The sequence below is a fragment of the Desmodus rotundus genome, chromosome 1 (assembly GCF_022682495.2).
Source record: "Desmodus rotundus isolate HL8 chromosome 1, HLdesRot8A.1, whole genome shotgun sequence".
NCBI lineage: Eukaryota > Metazoa > Chordata > Mammalia > Chiroptera > Phyllostomidae > Desmodus > Desmodus rotundus.
The window spans coordinates 103,209,409-103,225,807 of NC_071387.1; the positions used below are offsets into that span (position 1 = coordinate 103,209,409).

Consider the following 16,399-nt stretch of genomic DNA (forward strand, 5'->3'; position numbering starts at 1 on the left):
GGCTGGATGGATGGATGAATGGATGGATGGATGGAGATAAAGATAAAAAATAGATGATGATGGTTTTGTGTTGAAGGGAGGATGATCTGACTAACCTAAGTGGGGAATGAGGAAGAGACAGTAGGGCTGATTAAGGGCAGTCTTTGCTGATGTGAACGAAGGTGTCTGGGGAGCGTGTTGTGACATGAACCATCAGCTTCTCTTTGTTGTGGCCTCTGATCCATAGCTTTTGCCTTTTCCCCACATCTTCATGTAATAAAGCTTTGTTGTGACATCCATATGTCTCTAATGCAAACACCAAGGCATATACTTCTAAAAAGCGCTATAAAAAGCAATGGCTCGAGAAACCCTGCTAGGAGGGTGAGCTCGTTATTATTTTAAAGGGCATCTCAGCGACACCGCTGAATGTTCCCTGACCATAAGTCTGACTCTTGTTCTCTCTCTTTCTCTCTCTCTCTCTTTTCTCCTCCTCTCAGGATATCAAAGCCGACTGCAATACCTGCGTGGAAATAGAGGACAGAAAGGTAAGTCAATATTTTTCATTGTTTCGGTTTCGAACAAAACAAGAACTCAGTGATTTAGACCGAGTGCTCAAGGTATGCCTGGATGGCCGACGGCTTGCGAAGGTGACACAGGCCCTGATGTTGGACATGTGAAGACAATCATACTTTAAATCGCTCGTCGTCCTGTTCCTTGCAACTGGTGTTATTTCTGATGACTTCAATGCAGAGTGCGTAGTATAGTTTACTTTAAACATTGGTGCTGATTTTCATTTTAGTCATCTACCTCTCTTCAGGAAAATAGCCCATTTGTCCTTTAACTCATTTCACATTTTAGTTGAATATTGTTGATGCACATATCACATATTTAATAATATTAAATGGAATACATAGGATGTGTAATCCTGGGGTTTTCAGAGTACATCCTGTATTTGATCTATGACTTTGGGTTGGAAGAGTCTGTCTCAGTTTCCAGCACGACACATTCACAGGAGCAGCACCTGTCTGCGGTGTCAGTCTACTTACATGCGATGTGTTGGGGGGCAGCGAGGGGGAGAGATTTCCTACAGAGAGTTCCCCTCACCCCATTTATCTTCTTGTTACACTTGGTGTGGATCCCCTCAGGAAAAGCCACTGTTAGACAAGGGTTCTTCACTTTAATATCCTCACGGTCTCTCTTTATTGACAAGAGTTCACACAAGTTTCTGTGGCCAAGAACATCCAAGCAGATCAAATGTTACTTTTAATGCCTTGAATCCAAAGAGGTCAAATAAGTGAATTGAGGGTGCGTATCTCCCGGCTACATTTGACATCATTCCACAATTTTGAAAGATGTTTCTCTCTGCAACTGCACCATTGTTGTCTAATGCCATTATTATTTCAAGCGGAGATTTTCAGCCCTGACTTTGTGATAGCTCAGACACCTGCTGATTAATAAGGTGGAAGGAAACTTCCCAAAACAAATTTTTGCTTTTCAGTAAAAGGCAACTGACAGACATTCTTTCAAGCGGTGTTAATCTCCTCGCATGGAAAAGAATATATACGGCAGCTTAAACTCAGTCTGTGTGACCATCTCCCAGTTGGAGTTGTGTGTTGCTCTGCGTTGCAGCAAACGTGTTCCCATTCAGAGCTGCACTCTCCGCGTGTTTACATGCTGGTACACTCAAGTGCATGCACTTTGTGAGTCAGGCGCATGGAGCTGCCCCGTCAGCTGGATGTGTGTGCACAGATATTTTTTCATGTGTTCCCACCAGCTCTGCCATCAGCGATCGACCTCAGCCCCTCTGCTCGTGTCACAGCGAAAGCCCGTTCTCTGTCCTCCTTTCCACATTCAGGATGTTCCTACTTCCTTTGGGCTTTTATGGAATTCACAGGCATGTTTCTGCCCCATAATTTTTCTTTCTTTTTTACTTTCTTTGTGACTAGTGTTTGGAAGGGGCCAGGAGAACTGATGCTGTTAAAACAACATCGGTTCTATCACCAACAAGACAAATGAGCAACCCAGATAAGCTCTGGGGGATGAAAGCCAGCCACACAGCTCCAGTCTACCTCCCCAAACCGCCTTTGGTTCATATGTCATGATGATAACGATACCCCAGGCCTATGGCTGCTCTGTGGTGCCCACTGGTGGGGAGAGGGCATATTGATCATTCTGCACATGGCTTCAGCTGTTATCAAAAAAAAGAGAAACACACACTTACCTGCCACACACACATTTCTGTGCTTTGTCATGGACTGGCGGGCTGAGTCAGACACTTCAAAGAAGGACTCATTTCTAAAGCATCCTTCTGTTTTCTCAACTTGACCTCACGTGACAATGATACGTGAATTAACCCAACCTTTGGCCAAAGTTAATGGCGATGACTCCTAGAGATACGCCTACTAGAATATCTACTTCTGTCTCCACTGACTTACTCCCTAAGGACTTTTCACTTCTTCTGTTCAACAGAACTTTTCTTCCTGTCAAAATTCTTTTCTGACTTATTTATTTTTGTGGTGTGTACATTTGGGCTATTGCGTCTCTGGGTCTCCTCATGTGGTTGGAAGTGGGACTGAGGTGTTGGAGGTAGTTTGTATACCAAGGTCCTGTCTCCCAAATGAAAAAGTCAAGATGCAAAACCTAATCACCTATGAGGTGCAGGTTCCCGCCCACCCCCAATTCCCACCCTTGCCTCCCAGAGGAGTGCCAACTTCTCTCCACCCTCACCGCCCACCGCCGCCCCCACCCCTACAGTGATGTGACAGCAGGTGTGGCAGCTGGAGCAATCCTCACCTAGTTCCCCGAGTGCACTCTGGGACTTCTGTCACCCTGACATATAATTACGAAATTTCACCGTTGAAGTGAGGGTACTTGCTCCTTGCAAGTGTGTGTGTCCTTTTCCGTTTAATCCGAATGCTTCTGGCAAAATCAGTAATTTGATAAAGTAGAATTGAAGAGACAAGAGATGACAGAGGTGCCAAAATAATAAGTCAACCTGCCTCTGAAGAGGCTGCCCCTTGGTCCCGGGTGAATTTTCATGAAATGCTGAGTGATCTGAAGGAAAACCAGCATGTTTTCTTTAAAGCTCCATTTCCTTCAGTTAAAGAAGCTTATCATGATGTCTCTAGGACTCAGTGGCTTCCTGAGAAAAACTTTCTTTTTCCTGTTTTTTAATATTTCTTTCACCTTCTTTCCTGTCTACCTCTGGATATGTGTGTGTGTTCACAGTTACACGTTTGTCTGTATAACTGTTAAGTATCCTCTTGATAAAATAACTTTAGAAAACACAAGGTCTCAAGTTTTCTGTTAAATCTAATACAGTCTCTCCTGCCGGCTCCCTCCAATGTCACACCTTGTCCCATGGGTAGGGCCATGTACCTAGAGATGAATCATTTTCCCCTTGAATCTAGACCAGATATAATGATGGAGGATGAACAGTGAATTTCAAGAGTTGAAGAGAGCCCTCATCTTGATAAAGAAAATCATTCTTCCTGGTCAGCATACAGTCTGAGTTCATTCTGAGACTGTTGACAGAATAAGAGAACTTTCCTTTCCTTTCCTTCGTATTTCTCTGTTTTCCTTTATCCTACATGCCTATTTTCCATTGGCAGACAGAAAGTTAATTGTATTGGGAGAACCTCTGCTGGTTGTTTATGGAGAAATTCATGGTACATACTGCGGTGTGGCTTTTCCTTATGTGTCTCTTTTGCTTCCAAGACCACTGATTAGCAGAGTCCCTGTGAGTGGAGCTGTGCTTAGATGGCTTGCTGGCCACTTCTGGACATCACCGAGAGGACGTCCGAAGGAGATCTGGAAGGCCGGTCAGGTTTTACACCCTTCAGTGGGAAGTAGCAGCACATACAGTTTCCTCGTGCAGCTGAATGCCCAGAGCTAATGCAGATTTAGCAGGGGTGACAGGAGGTAACCCATCACTCAGAAGGGCTGTAAGGCCTTGCAAAACTGCATGCATTTGACATTTACAGGACCCGTGTTTCTGGTGGGGAACAGAGGCATTTAAATTCGTTTTTATTTGTGGTGTAGAATCCATCTGAATTTCAATACTATTATGAAGACTGCGATTCAGGTGATGAGAGGAGAGGCTGATGGATCCGTCAGGGGGAGAATCTGTCAGGAACAGACAAGAGCCCATTTGTCAAAGGCTGTAAACACAAACAGGCTTCCTCTTTTCACTTACTGCCTGGCCTGGTGTGGCTAAACGGTTTCGGATCCGCTATGAAATTGCACAGAAGTGGTTTGAATGGTTTTTAAAGTTGTGGTGACTTTCGGATTGGGACTGATTGAAGCTGATTGTGATGGGGAGGTAGATACGATTGTGCCTTGGTTGACACTGAGAGAGATCTGAACTTTTTCTTTTGCAGTACTTACTCTAGATCAGGTGTCATATGTACCTCCAGATACAGCAGCTCTATGTGGGAGGTACCAGCATGATCCCCATTATGCAGGTACAAAAGACAGACACTCAGAGAGGTGAAGTGACTTACCCAAGATCACTCAAGTTGCATCACAGGTCAGGATTTGAACTCAGAGATTTTTCCTTCTGAGGCTTTGCTCTTAGCACTAATGCTATGCTGCACTGCCTTACACACAGACACTGAGAATTAAATTTGTACAATATGAGAACTGCCCTTTCCAATGGAAGAACTTGTGTCTGAACTGGTATCTTTACCCATTGCCAAGCAAATAATCTGGTTTTCAACTGGGGACAGCCTTCAGCCCCCAATGTTTTAGCTCTAGCTGGCTCCCAGCAAGGTCGATCACGGCATTGCCACTCCTGACCCTCTGGTGAGCCACTAGCACACGGCTGTGGGATGGCAGCTTCTCTGGTCTTGAGAATGAGAGACAGTGGCATCAGAGTACAGCCTGGTTTCAGTGTCCAAAAGACCTGGTTCGGTTCCCAGCCTTTGTATTCCCAGCAGGGTGTATTGCAATAATTAGACACCCCATGCTCAAAACAATGGAGTCAACATAATGCAGCAGTTAAAACCACAGGCTTTGGACTCAGAAAGTCCTGGGTTTTTATCCTACTCATCCTACTTAGCAGTTCTGTGACCTGGAGCTTTCTTACCTTCCTTCAGTCTCCACTGGCCTATCTGTGAATTGGAGATAATAAAATCCACTTGAAAAGCTGATTCGAGGAATTGGCAGGACTGCAAAACAGTGCAGGTAATGAGTGGCATAAGATAAGAACTCAACCAACGGTAGCTACTTTTCTGGTTTGTTTTTGCTAGTGTCCACACTCATAGGCATCCCATGTCATTCACAGTTACACTCCTTCAAAAAGAAAGTGCTATGGGGGTTCAGAGAAATGGGCCCCCAGTGGGGCCTAGCAGGCTTCAGGGATGTTCTGGAGAGGAAGAGCTGATTGGCTTATGTCAGGAAACAACACGCTCCCTGCGTGCCAGGCCAGGGCCCGATCCTAAGCTGGTGAGGAGAGACAAAGGATGGCTGCAGGGCATCCGCAGCGGCGGGGGCGGCAGCAAACCCAAGGGCAACAGCCTCTTATTTGGGGCTCGTGTTCTGCTGCCTTTGCCATGTGGAATATGGTTCAGTGTCACCATTTTCTAAATCGATCTGAAAGCCTGGCTTTTAGTGTAAAACTTCTGGTGTTTAAAACACACTATAAATCTGTCCTGTGGCCATCCCCACACCGTTGTCTGTGTCTATGGGTTGTACATATATGTTCCTTGGCTAATCCCTGGCTAGAGGGAAGGAGGAGGGGGGTTTGGTTGGAGGTGGCCAGAGCAGGGATAGGGACATCTGTAATACTATCAATAATAAAAATAAAATTAAAAAATAAAAATGTAAAAAATAAACATAAAACACTGTGTGAACCAAATGAAACACATATACAGAAGAGGTTCATAGGCTTATAAGTCTTGTGACCTGCAAACTAAGTCTCTATGGATTCGGAAGAACTCCCCTGTGCCTAATTCCAGGGGTGCTGTGTGTGGAAGGCCCTCCTGGCAGAGGGAATAGCATAAGCAGATGCACAGAGACATGCGTGTTTGCGGTGGATTAAGATACCAGACAATGCTACAGTAATGTGGCGTGTTTCGGGTAGATTAAGATCTAGTGTGCGTGTCCTGGGAGGTCCCATGGGAGACAGGGTGGTGAGCAACAGCAGATGTGAAGGGCAGTGTTTGTCATGCCCGTGGAATGGGGCTTTGCATCCAGCTCCCCACCCAGTGGAAGTGGAGAATAAGGAAGGGCAGGTCCTTGCTGGATGGGTCCAGATGTGTATGGAACCAAGGAGATGTAACTGTGTGACTTACTCAGCCAAAGAGAGAGAGTCATGAGGAAAGAAAGACTGGGGACAGACCACAGAGGGGAAGCCAGAGGCTGGCCTCGGCCAAGTTCAAGAGTGAGGAAGAAGGCTTTGGCTGGAGCGAGGTGAAGTCAGCCAGGACTCTGAGAAATAATGGGGCTGTACTGCCAGCCAGGTGCTCCCCTTTTCAGATGTGTGACGGAAGAGGACCAGGTTTGCCTGCAGGCCAGCACTGCCCAAGTGTGAGATTCAGATTTCAGATGATAAATGAGGTAGCTCCGGTGGCTCATGGACATGGCATCAAATCACTTAGTGAAGAAGTGAAGTCATTTTCTTGTCAGTTATTGTTCAAGTCTTGGGATTATATCCAGGAGAATTTGGAATTCTGTTTATTTAACAAACCCAAAGGTCTCAAACATTTGCTAATCTACCTTTTTAACCAAGAGAACCTGAACTCTTGACAGGTAATTCTAATATTTAGCTATACTTTAATAACATTGTTTTATTTTTGATTAGGGTTATATTCTACAAGTGACAAAGGATACTTCTCTTTCCATTGACTTCGGTAAACTATTTCCTTTTTTTAAATTCTACTCAAGATTTATTTTTATAATTTTAATAAATCTATCAAGAACAAAAGATCTGAGTTAATTTAATGGAAGTCAGATTGATATAGAAAATTGCGTACATGGATAGAAAATAACTGGAATTTAAGAAACACTGTTTCGTAATGATGGGTTTACAATCAGAAGAGAGATTTGGGTTTGTACTTGGGAAGTCTCAAACTCCGCTTGTCTGCAAGGGAGACAAGGATGGAATTGGGGTCTAGACCAGAGTGCAGGCAAGAGGGCTTGAGTCTGAATGGAGCCATGCAGGAGATGCAGAGGAAGGTCCTGGTTTGCGAGAGAGTGAATCAGCCGCATCCATGTGGTCTGGGGACTCTTCCGTGGGTCATGGACAGCTCCATGCAGGAACATCTCAGACGCAGCTCGATTTAAGTATCTGAGCACAGCAGTGCCATGAGTAGATGAGTTGATAAACATGGACAATGAGTTAATCTCCTGGATTTTAGAGGCTTGGCTGCCAGTGAGGTTGAAAATGAGCACAAAGCTGTCACCAGAGTTGGTTTTCTATTAGTACTGCTCTCTTGCTGTGGGGATGGGAGTGGATTAGTCCTTCGGGCTCTGACAGGCAGAACAAAGATGGAGGAGAAGGCACACTCCTTACTCAGAGTGACTCTCCCAGGGATGGGAAGCATTCATGGATGAGTGTCTCATTAACGACCGAAATGAGATCTTCAAGGCAGACAGGGGCAAAGCCTGCAGTGAGCACCATTTGCTGAGACTCACAGAATTCATCCGGGGATTGGGTTTCTTTCTTGCTCCAAATATCCTTTGTTTAAGGCTGATTATAAGTATGCATTAAATGGGAAGACACTCCAAGATTCCCCACAGCTGTGGAAATGAAAATTAAAATGTCCCCGATGAATGATATTTGAGCTGCAGTTGCAGGGGAAGCGGGGCACAGAAATGGAAATCTGCAGGAAGGAGCAGGGCATGCTTTGGGAACTGTATGCAAGTGTGTGGCCTGAGAGGAGGCTGGAAAGCAGGCAAGGGCCAAGTCACCTGAAGCCTAATAAGCAGGGGGAGCATTTTGTCCTTTATCATGGAGTGAAATCTATTTTACACGGAATGTGATCTGACCCTGTGAAATAACCAGATGCACACAGACAGTTCCATTGCCTCATGGTGTCCACTTGCTCATAGCTTATGCTTGGCCAGTGAGAACTCTGGCAGGTCACCCACATCTCCACTCTCTCTGGCCAAGGTGTGGGTTGGAGTCATTTAACACCAGCAAAGCCTTTGTCTGTGTGGCTTGGCTATTCTGTTTGTGCCAAAGACTACATCTCTTGCAAATTCCTCAGAGCTGTGAACCTTTCTGAGGTTATTAACCATCATTTCTATTGGCAGGCATTCATTCCAAGTGAATTCACAGCCACTTGTCAGTCTGTGGTTTGGCTGCGCTCAGGGCAGCAACTCACTCTCCCTCCTTTCTCCAGCCAAAGAATGGTGCTGTTTGGCACCATGAAACCAACTCAAGCAGACTTGCCTCAGCTCCTTTGCTCAGCAAAGATTTGAGGCTGAGATCTTGCTGAGGTTTGGTGTGCCCACCATAAAGAGACCCCTGCTTTCTGCTAGGAAGCAGAACACCATGAGAGAGAGAGAGAGAGAGAGAGAGAGAGAGAGAGAGAGAGAGAGAGCGCTACACGTGTGGCCACCGACAGCCAGACTCAATATTATTTCTACTTAGCCAGGAGTGGAGGTGATATATCCCAGTGTCTAGACTCATGTGTTTGGAGCCTCAGGTAGGAGGGGAGGGAAGTTAATTGTGCAAAGGAGCACCCCCCACAGACTGGTTGCTGCCAAGAACTTCTCAGCATTTTTGCTCACTTCTATTTTACATAATTTAATTTCAAAATGCAGTGTAGTAGACCTGGGTTTGAATCTGGACTCTACCCTCTATAAGTTGAGAGAGAGATCTTGGGAGACTCACATTAGCTTTCTGATTCACAGCCACACATCATTGACGTGGGGGTAGATAACACATGCCATGTATATTGTGTGGGCCCTATTGGTTAGGACATCTTCAATAGCATAATAGGAAACCAAGTTGGACCAGCTCAAAGACAGAGAGAAAAAGATAGCTATTGAGTCGAATGACAGTAAAATTGGTCTGCCTTCTGGTTCTGCTGGATCCTAGTTTGTAAATTGTAATGAGGTGATAAAGATAGTGACCACTAGATACAGGCTTAAGTTCTACCTGTGGAAAGAGAGAACTTCTTTTCCAATAGTTTTAGCACCTTCCTGGGGACAACCTCATTGGCTCAGCCCATGCCACTTAGCTATGGACAGCAGTCCTCTGCCCCTCTGTCTTCCTTCTCCCACAACCGGAAGTAGGATGGGCCTAGCTGAACAACTTAAATGGACTAAAAGTGGGGACCTGAAAGGGAACCTTAATTGATTGTTTTTCTTGAAGAGAAAATGGTCAATAATAATTGCAACCAGCATGCAGTGAGCACTTACTGTATGCCAGGCACTGCTTTTAGCACTTTATGTGCTTTCTATTATTGAGTCCTTATAAAGATCCTTTAAAGAGACATACGATATTTATACTTACTTTACAGATAAGAAAACTGAGGGGGAGAGGAGTTAACTAACAACCCTGAGATCACCTGGTGGTAACTGCCGGACGGCATTCAGGCCCCGTTGTTCTGCAAGTGCGTCTTCACCACCCGGCCCGGCCGCTCCTGCCAAGAATGCTGCTCAGGAGAGAGCAATAGGGGGCGTCGAACACTCCACAGGCTCAGTGCCTGGCACACGAGTAAAAGATAGTTCAGTTTATGGGAATTCTTGTTACAAAGCCCTCAGAGGAACATAAGCAAGCTAGGCCAATGCAAAGCGGCCTTCTGCGAGCAATGTGTCTCTGAATTTAATTGCCTCTAATCCCTCACCCTAAGGAGTGACGTTGAGGGCCTCCATGGGTCTGCTCTCCGGATGATCAAAAGGCTCTTGGCTCCAGTGGGCGCCTCACTGCTCTGCATGATGGAGGGCGATTTTTGTGGGCCAGAGCTTCTTACTCCAGGGCGGGTCTCTGCACTTGCCTTTTGTGCTTTCTATTTTATATGCTACCTCTTTTATGAAACTTTGAAAATGAGATGATAGTCACCCTTTCCTCTTTCATTTATTTTAGGAAAGTTTGAAGGTGTCGGTGGGGTGGGCATGGGGAAGGCACATAAAAATGGGCTGAGCTTCCGAAATGGATGTGGTGGGGAGTTAAATTAGCCTCTGATGGAGATGAGGGGTGCTGGGCACACTCAGCAGTGCTGTTGGCAAAGATGTAACAGAGAGAGTTCACTGAAGAGCTATTGAGGCAGATCAGGACATTTGTCTGACACACCCTCCCACCAGCCTTGAAGTTGGCTTTGGGAAGCTAGTCTCATAAATCACAGGTACAGCAGAGTGGCTAAGGGCTTTAGCTCTGGATTCTCAAAGGCCTGGGTTTGAATCCCAGCTTGGCCGCTTCCTGGTTATTGAATCTCTCAGATGCTTAAGTTCTCATATAAAATGGAGAGAATGGGAGTGGATAATTTCTGGGGTCATGGTGCAGTTCAGCAAGCTAATATGCTTCAGAGATTTAGCATCCTGGCTTGGCACAATCAATGCAAGCTGCCTTGTCACACGATGTTCTTATATTTGCTGCCCTCCTTCTCTTCTTTAATCCTGGTCGCAGTGTCTTAGGTCTCTGGTGGAATCAAGGAAGTTACATCTAGGACCAGGTAAGTCAGCAACAAAGTAAATAAAGCTGAAAGGAGATACCAGGTCTCCAATGGGTTTTGTGTATCCTGCAGGTATTTATCAATCTGGGTGAAGGTGCACAGGGTCGGGTAGGAAGAGTTAAATATGTAAATCTGTGATTGGAAACAGCTTTAGTCTCTGGTGTCAATGCAGATCGATAGTGGCTGCTTAGAATGCTGTGTTAATGAGGAGTCTAACACGTGGGTTCTACTAGAAAGTGTGCTTGATTGATTAGTGATGCCTGCCAAGGGCAAAGGCGTGAGTGCTCCAGGAATAGGTTGTTTCTGGCAGAGGATCTGGCAACTGGTGAGTGAAACAAACCCCAAATGCTCTGTATTTAAGCCCAAAGATGAAAAGGAGACAGACACTTCATGTTTCTGTTGCATTCACTGCGTGGTCTTTACCTGCAGGCAAACCTGCTTCTCTTATTATGTTACGGGTTTGTGTCTATCAAGGCACTGGTATTTTTATAGATAGTGCATGACTTGGAAGCAATTTAGCACATGACAGCCTTACATCAGGCCTGTGTGACACACTTTCCTGGGTCCTTGAGAAGTCTACTTTGTTGAATACATTTTAGTGATAACTTATCTGACTTAAACCTCAGATAGGTAAGGTTATATTTTTGATACATTAATTTTAGTTTATTATTACTATTATTATCTTTTAATTCTCAATTGAGGATATGTTTCATAGTTTTAGAGAGAGAGGAAGGGGGAGAGAGAGAGATGTGAGAGAGAAACATCGATCTGTTGCCTTCTATACAAACCCTGACCGGGGATCGAATGCGCAACATTCTGTTGCACAGGACATGACTCCAACCAGCTGAGCCACCTGGCCAGAGTTGATGTCTTAATTTAAAAAGTGTGATTTGTTCATGATGATATTTGTTATGTCTCTGCAGTTATGAATTAATTGGCACTAAATTGCTTACATTCAATACCATTAATTATAGCTATTATTTTCATCTGTCATTTACTGTACTTAAAAGAAGCAAGTAAATTCTTTTTGTGCAATTTTTAGTGATACTTCTTTCTTTAAACTCTGAATTAAAATGCATTTAGAAAACACTTAATTAAGTGAGAGCTAGTTTTCTAGGGAAGTTCTGTCACCTTTTCTTCTCCAAAAAAAAAAATTGTCCATCAGTTCTCTTTGTGATCAGTGGAGTAAGCCTTAATTAATTTTTTCTCTCCAGTTGGTGTATTTTATTATCCCACTTCTTGATATGTGCTGGGCAACTATGCTTTAGACAGAAAGCATGCCCTGTCCAAATGTGATTTATGTGGTCCCAGCACTTTTGCACAGTTCAGCTGAAATTTTCTTCGTGTTGATCAAGGTCAGAAAACCCAGGGATTACGCCATCCATCTCAGCAGCTGGACGCTGAAGTAATTTCTGATGGAACTTGATGCAACGGCAGCAGAATGCCGGGATGGGCGGAAACAGCATGCACACACACACGTGCAAACACAACGTGTGCACACACACTAGCCCACACAAACACACACACTAGCCCATGCACACTTTATACTGAGTTGTATTTTACTAGAGCTATTTTTTCCAATGGTAGGTTAGAATTTGTTTTTGCATAAAGTCATCGAAAATGTAGTATCTTTTACTGTGGCTGCTGCAAGCTAAAAGCTATCAGAATCTTCTGGCAGACCAGAAATTGTTCATATGTTTTTTTATAACCAAGTGTTTTCTGGGTGGATTGGAGGACAGATTCTTGAGAACAGAAAAAAATCTCAAGCTGAAGATGTTCTGGCTTTTGGTGCAGGGAGGAAATGTAGGGAAGCAAATGGGTCATGAGCCCACTGGCAGGATCTGACTCAGCCAGGGAGGGGCGCAGTTTCTCTCAGTCATCTGAGCCAGTTAAGTAACGGGTTCCTGTGGTACGCAGACAAGCAAGTCAAGAACTCATTGAAAGCTTGAAGTGCATCTCTATATCCCCTGAAAATAGCACCCAACTGGCAATAGTGGAAAAATATAATTTTTATTTTGATCTCTTCAGGTTGAGTTTTTCTGTTTACCCATCTCATCAATTCACACATTGAAAAATATTAATTTTGCCCCTATGATAGGAATGTTTTCATAGGAAAATCCAAAAAGCCTGAGAGTGATCACTAAGGAGCCAACTGAAAATTCACACAAAGGAAACCACAAGTATTCTAGAATTCAACAATAGTGAACACCTGTCCTTGAGAGCTGTACAAATAAGTAAATTAAAGCCACTGTGAGGTACTCATTTCTACCTACTAAATTAGCTACACTGACATAAAATGAAACTATGACCTCTTCCCATACTGGTTAGGTTGCCGTGGATCTGGCTTCTACATTTTTTTTTACTGGTTTTGTTGCAATTTAGTGAAAATCAGTTAAAAACCAGAGTCCCCATATTTGTGAACACATATGCAGATAATTATTCCTTTGATAGAAATCTTAAGCCTATACATTATTATGAATTTTTCTTATGAATATATCTTGTTTTAATTGAAACAAAAAGTCATACTTTTGTTCCTTTATTTCTAATGTCAAAAGTTTGACAATAACCTAAATGTTCAATCTTAAGGGAGTGGCTTATTAAATTGAGTACAGATCATGATGGAGTATTACGTGGCTGTTAAAAATGATTAATGTGTTGTGTAATAGGTCTAAGGACTAATAATGGACATAATGTTGAATAAAAATACATCCTATAAGATAGTGTATGCTTCTGATTATAATCATGTATAAAATTTTCATGGGAAAAGAAATTTTATTTTTCTAATATTCAAACATAATTTCACTAATTTATGATTTGAGAATTAGAAAGTAAATCATGCTGATGGTTAATTTTGTGTGTCAAGTTGACTGGCCAAAGGATGCCCAGGTTATACTTTATTTATTCGTGTGTCTATGAGGGCATTTCCAGGTGACAGTAGCATTTGAGTCAGTGGACTTGGTAAAGTAGATTGCTCTGTCCAATGTGGGTGGGCACCATTCTATCCGTTGAAGGTCTGAGTAGAACAAAGGCAGAAAAATGCATGTATTTGGCTCTTTTTTTCTGCCTAAGGCAGAAAAGGCAGAGAAGAGGCTAAGAGTGAATGCAAAGACAGAAATTTATGGTCCATCTTAGAGATGAGATATTTATATATACATAAAAGGCCAATGTACAACTCTGGACAGAGAGTGATAACAGCCAAGTCAGTGATGGAGGTAATACTAGTTGTAGAATTTAGAGGAGAAACAAGCACTCGCTAGAGAAGGCCCATAGCGGGTGGGCCCTGAAAGACGAGCCCAGCTGGAAGGTATCTGCCTACACAGAGTACAAAGGAAAGGGAACCTAGAAAGGGAGAAACAATGAGCAGAATTCCTTCCTTTAGGGACATATTAAGGAGATAGTATTTTAGGATTATTTTAGGAAAGAAGTGAGAAATTCAGCTCTCCTATGATTGCAATAGAAATGCAACTCAAATTAGCTCAAGCTAAAACTAATTGATTAACTTTATATAATGGGTTGAATAATAACCTTCAAAGTGATATGTTGAAAATGCCAACCTCCAGTATCTGTGGACATGACCTTATTTGGAAACAGGGCCTTTGTAGATGTAATCAAGGTAAGATGAGATCATACTGGATTGGGGTCAGGAGGTACTAATCCAGTGACTGGTGTCTTTATAAAAGAAAGGAGCGGAAGATTTGGATGCGTAGATACAGAAAATAGAGGCAGTGAGGTGGCAGAGTCAGAGATAGGAGTGATGAGACTACAAGCCAAGGGAAGCCAAGGATTCCTGGCAGCTCCGAGAAGATGGGAGAGACAAGGAGGGATTCTTCCCTAGAGCCTTCAGAGGGAACATGGGTCTGATGTCACCTGGATTTCAGACTTCTAAGTCTTTGTGACTGGGAGAAAATATGTTTTTGTTGTTTGAAGCCACCCAGTTTAGAGTGATTTGTTACAGCAGGCCTAGGAACCAATGCACTCCCACATTTCAAAATCCATGGCTACTGGCTTCAGGCTTGACTGGATCCAGGTGCTCCTAACATGTCACGAGGACTATGCCTGTCTCCATCTTTGAGTTCTTTTATCTTGGAGTTGACTTAATTTCAGGTAGACTCTTCCCAAATGAAGCAAAATGGCTCCAAAGATCAATTCCAGACTTACTTTTGACCCATTTAGTGACACAGTCCTAAGCTTGGTCAGGCTTGGGTCCTGTGTCCATTGCTGAACTAGTTCCTGACACTGGGTATGGGATGCTGTCCATGGCCAGGCCTGGGTGCCATGTGTATCCCTCGAACTTGGGACAAGTGTTAGCTCCATGTGGATTCTAAGGGAAATAGGAGGAGAGAGGTCTCCAAAAGGAACACTGATGAGAAGCAAGGAGGAGAGACGATGGTTTCCTCAGAAGTAGATGGAAGGATTCTGCCCAGGAGAAAACACACACACACACACACACACGCACACATGTGCATGCATACCACACGTGCTTGGGCACACACAGTTCCTTCTTTAGCTCACCTGGGATCAGATGTAGAGAGCCCTGAGTGCAGGTGGGATGGTTATGCAGGTAGGCTTAAGAACAGTGGCCTAAGAGGTGAGAACTGTAGTTACTGAAAGTTCTGAGGAAGGCCTGCCATGATCTGAAAGGTTTGGGGAAGAAGGTGAAGTGGAGACAGAATACCATCCCACCTGCCTACAAATCCGGTAAGTCCTGAGCCCTTCCTGTTCACAGCTGTAGCACTTCTCCAGGTGGGTCCTGGCCCCAGGTAAACTCTCAACAGTAAATAAAGAGGTTAGAGCAGCCCAGAGGTGAAGTGTAAGGGCCTGACCTGGACCCTTGCCTTTGGGGGCAAAAACACGTAGACACTCTCGAGATAACCTGTTTTTCTGCCCAGAACCAGAAGAGGAAAAGGCTTCAGAAAGAGTAACAACTATTTTCAAGTACTAATATTTTCTATGTAGAAGGCCAGTGCTAAGGGCTTTATAAGCACGATTCATTTAGTCTGCATGCCTGCCTAAAAAGTAGATAGACAGCTTTTTTCAGATGATGAAATGGAATTCCAGAAGTATTAAATGAATGTTCCAAGCTCATACTTGACAGCTGAGGTTTGCCTAACCCCAAAGGCCATTCATTTTAAGCTACTCCCAGCTGCTGCATAATTCAGGGCGACCAACACACTTCACAGTATTTAAGGCCCTGTTGTGACATTTGACCTGTATGAGTACAAATAAAAACACAGATTTATGTGACATATTGCTGTGGAGACTAAATGCCTTTATTTTGTTACTATAAGTTCAAAACAGATTTACTGCCCCAAAAGGCAACCTATATCAAAAGATCCAAAAAAGAAGGCTTTAAATATCCAGCATAAATTAAATGCTTCATATCAAAAACATCAGGGAACTGGAATAAATAAAAATTAAGCCCAGAGGCAGAGTAATGACCCAGTGGTTCATTACAGCCATACATTTTCAAGCAAAGATAAAATTTCATTCAAGGCACATGTCTGATTAGGGAACAAGTTTTGACTGCTCCAAAATTGGATCGCTTTATCCATACACACATGAGTTGTGAAATCTTTCCCCCTCTTTTCTAACTTTAAAGACAATGAGCTCTTTATCTTCCGACATCACCGTCAAAGTTGTTAATGTAGAGGGAGACCGGACAGAGATAGGAACACTTTGAAAATACCTACCAGCAAGCTTTACTTCATAAAGTTAAAGGACCTATTTTTATAGTCTGTTGCAATTTTAGGGAATAATTTTTATATATTACTTGACCGATCATCAATAAGGAGCCACAG

At 43.5% G+C, this 16,399-nt stretch overlaps 1 protein-coding gene across 1 annotated transcript in view; it reads left to right on the plus strand.

Moving 5' to 3' along the window:
• The window catches only part of RBFOX1 (RNA binding fox-1 homolog 1), a 2,121,844-nt gene that overhangs the window by 1,206,828 nt on the left and 898,617 nt on the right, over positions 1 to 16,399 (plus strand). Inside the window, exon 5 of the mRNA XM_053929075.2 lies at positions 477 to 524. The gene's annotated coding sequence lies outside the window, so the exon portion shown is untranslated. The remainder of the gene's footprint in view (positions 1 to 476; positions 525 to 16,399) is intronic.